This window comes from Ceratotherium simum, chromosome 5 (genome assembly GCF_057802395.1).
Source record: "Ceratotherium simum simum isolate JZ-2026a chromosome 5, ASM5780239v1, whole genome shotgun sequence".
Classification (NCBI taxonomy): Eukaryota; Metazoa; Chordata; class Mammalia; order Perissodactyla; family Rhinocerotidae; genus Ceratotherium; species Ceratotherium simum.
In genome coordinates, this window is record NC_141904.1 from 25,021,727 (window position 1) to 25,025,792 (window position 4,066).

The following is a 4,066-nucleotide window of genomic DNA, read 5'->3' on the forward strand; positions in this document are numbered from 1 at the left end:
GTGTTATATCAACTGTTTTAACTGGCCTGCCACCTGAAGTCTAACCCATATTAGGGAATTCCTACCCTGCTCAGATTGGGTCAACTTCTTCTTGATCTGGCTCTTATCTTTGTATCTAATCTTCAGAAAGAATGGTTGGTGATGGGGGTTGTTTAGTGTGGCTTATGTAAGTTTATTTTCAGCAGGAGCCAAGGAGGGGAAAGGGAGCCCTGGAATCCAGCATGAGGTTTCTTTCTGATCCTGGGTGAGTAGGCACCCTGAGACCTCCATGGCTATTTGATGTCTATCACTGTGGCGGTTCACTGTGACTCATTTGGCCCAACTGGCTGAAAGAGCCATCTGCTGTCAAGGAACACAGTTCAGAACTGTCCAGTCGGGGAGCAAAACAAAACACATCTCTGAATCACAGGACAGAATGAGAGCTGCAGTCATCTGCTAATATTTTTTCTTTTGAATAAGGTTTTCCCTGTAAGCAGGTGGAAGGATATACTTCACAGGGCCTCTGTGATTGGCTCCCAGCCAGTCTTATGCATTTTTCACAGCTGGCATCAAGATAAACTAATTTTTTTTACTAAATTGACCCCTATTACTTTCATTTTCATAGCCCACAACCAATTGATGGGATACAATTTAATACAATGCAATTAATGTTACAGCATCCTTCATAGCAAAGCATCAGAGAAAAAAACAACTGAGTTAAAATCTAAGTGCCCACCAGTGAGTGTGGAAGGAAATGTAAAAGGCAACATAAACCTAAGAGAAAAGAAAGCTCTAAGAAATATAAAAAGAATTTCTGCTGCTTCTGCTGAGAGAGAAAGGGATTATGAAAAACAAGATAGACAACAAATGGTCAATAATTACTTCACTATGATGCTTCCAAGAATTCAAGAGATCTTCCCAATGGAGGTGACTTCTTGAGAAGGAGTGAGGGAAGACGGCTGTCAAGCTGATGGGGAAAAGGAAGGCTATTTCAGGCAGAGGGGAAAATATGAGCAGGAGCAGAGGGCTGTGAAAAAGATGTGGCCCCCCATGATCTCACGCCTTCCTTCACCTCCCTGTCATTTCCCACCACCACCCTCCCACCTGAGGTATTTACTCATTCATCTTGTGTATCCTTTTGACATGTCTCCAATATTCTTTGAATATTCTCTTACTTTCTTGAACAACTCACTTTGTATTTTTTCAGCTTTAGCTCTGTAATTAATCTTCCCTCCAAGGAGCCCTGGTACCTTTTAGTGGAGAATGGTATTTAGGAGCCAATATCCAAGTACTAGCTGTGCTCATTGCTACTACTATTTCATTGCTTTCAACCTCTCTCAGTATTCAGAGCTAGGAAAACAACAACAAATACACACACACACTTATTCCTGTGTCTACCTGTTTATATATTAATAACAATGAATTTACCTGATAATTCCAATTCCAGTCCAATACCCCTGTATTTATTCTAGCTGTCTCCCTACCATATTTATAACTCCAACAGAGAAAAATCTGGCACCCTTTATCATCAGTATATTTATTTATTTGCTCAATCACAGAACACACAGAGAGTCATTTCAGAATTGTTTGTCCATAGCATTGTGAAAATCATTCCTACTAAGTAGACTTCAATATTTGTTTTTTTGAGAGTAAAATTTATATAGAGTAAAACATATAAAACTTAAGTGGACGATTCAATGAATTTTGATAAAAGCCTGCATCCATGTGACTCACACGTCTATTAAGACATAGAAGGTTTTATCATTGACGAACAGTTCCTCTTGCTTCTTCCTGGTAAATCCCCTGCCCCAATAGGTTAGTGTTTCCTCTTCTAGAAATTCTTACATATGAAATCATACAGTGTGCTTTCTTTTGTGTCTAGCTTCATTTGCTTAGTGTATTGTCTGAGAGGTTCATGTTGTGGTATGAGTCAATAGTTTTTCATTTGCATTGCTTAATATTATTCCATTGTGTGAATATATCAAAATTATCTATTCTTTGGTTATAGGCATTTAGGTTGTTTCTAGTTTTGAACTATTATGAATAAAGCTGCCATGAATATTTTCCATAAAGCCCAGTGTGGAAATATATTCTCATTTCTCTTCGATAAATTCCTAGTAGTGAAATTGTTAGGTCATAGGAGGATAGATGCTCAACTTAAAAAAATAACTATCAGTTTTCCAAATTGATTGTACTTTATTACAGTCCATCACCAATGTATGTCTGCTTGCTCCATATCCTTGACAACATTTAGTGTTGTTGTTGGTCTTTTTTAATTTAACCATTCTGTTAAGTGTGAAGTAGTACCTTTTTGTGATTTAATTGCATTTTCCTTCTGACTAATGGTATTGAAGATTTTTTTTAATTTACTCATAGCCATATCTACTTCTTCCTTTGTGAAGTCTCTGGTCTTTTTTCATTGAATTGTCTTTTTGCTATTGAATTGTAGGATACAATTTCTTTTTCCTTCGATAGATATATATTTTGTAAATGATTTCTCCCAGCCTGTCCTTAGCTCATTAAGATATTTTCTTAGGTTTTCTTTTATAAGCTTTATAAGTTTAGATTTTAAAATTAGGTCTATCATCTTTCTCAAATTAACATATGGCATGATGTAGAAGTCAAAGTTCATTTTTTCCATGTGTATATCCAGTTGTCCAAGCACCATTTATAGAAATCCTTCAGTGCCATTATCAAAAATAAGTGTGTAAGTGGGGATGCATTTCTGGATTCTTTATAGTGTTTTATTTAACTATCCTTTCATAAATACCACACTGACTTAATTAATGTAGCTTCATAGTAAGTAAATCTTGAAGTTTGGGAATGTAAGCCCTCCTATATTATATTATTTTCTTTTTTCAAGATTGTTTTGATTGTTCTAGGTTATTTGCACTTCCATATAAATTTTAGAAGAGCTTATCAATTTCTAAAATAAAAACTTGCTGGGATTATGATTGGCTTGTGTTGAATCTGTACCACAACTTGGGGAGAATGGACATCTTCACAACATTGAGTCTTCCAATCAATTAACATGGTATATCTCACCATTTATTAACGGATTCTTTGCGCTCATTAATCTCATGTGGATTCAGTGTAGAGGTTTTTTATGTATTGCTAAATTTATCCTTAAGTTTTGGTTTTGTATTATCTTAAATGGAACTTTTAAAATTTTATTTTCCAAATCTTTGCTCTTAGGATATTGACTTTGTATACTGTGACCTTGCTAAATTCACTATCAGGGCTAGTAGATGTTTTGTATATTTTTTAGGATTCATTATACAGACAATTACGGCATATGCAAATATTAACAGTTTTAATCTTTGTTTCTAATCTTTATGCCTTTTACTTGTCTTATTTCACTTTCTTAAACTTCTACTACAATGTAGAGTAGAAATAGTAAGAGATAATGTCTTTGCCTTGATTGTTCTCTTAAAGAGAAAGTATGAACTCTTAAAGAGAAAAATGTGGAACTCCTATGAATTTTCATGCAATCCTTGCACAAGATTCATGCTGGTCCTCTCTGTACTGTTCTAACATTAGTATATATGTTGCCAAAACAAGCACGTATTTCCTCTGAAAATCTACGGCTTCTCTGAGGTCAGAATTTATGATCGAGTCATCTTTCTAGTCCATGCACCTAGCAAAATGCCTCAAACATATAAGAATTCCAAAAAGTGATTTTTAAACAAATGAATAACAGGATTAATTTTAAAAAAAGAAGACTGTTTTTAAGAGATAATTCTAATAAGAACATAGGAACATATTTCCCAGAGGATTTCCATGTAATACTTATTCTGAGAGAAGACTCAATGTATTAATTTAAAAAACTTCTTTTGACAAATAAACTTGGGGAATTTTGGATTAAAAGAAGAATCAGATTTATCTATGTAATAGAGTAGACAATTTATACCTACAACTCACTTGAATAAAATTCTATGATATTTCTATGTAACTAAGTTCCTTTATAATCCCCATTTCTAGCGATGGGTAGGAAATAATAACGTAAACTTTCCAGTTACAGGTAACTCCATCTTTTCCTGTTTAAAATCTTCTCACTTAATGTAAATGTTCACTCAATTTAAAGTTT

General features: G+C 34.4%; 1 non-coding gene across 1 annotated transcript; it reads right to left on the reverse strand.

Moving 5' to 3' along the window:
* Positions 1–3,437: 3,437 nt before the first annotated feature.
* On the reverse strand, positions 3,438–3,539 carry LOC147916986 (U6 spliceosomal RNA). Its single transcript, XR_015552403.1, has one exon. It is a non-coding gene; the product is annotated as a U6 spliceosomal RNA (small nuclear RNA).
* Positions 3,540–4,066: the final 527 nt, after the last annotated feature.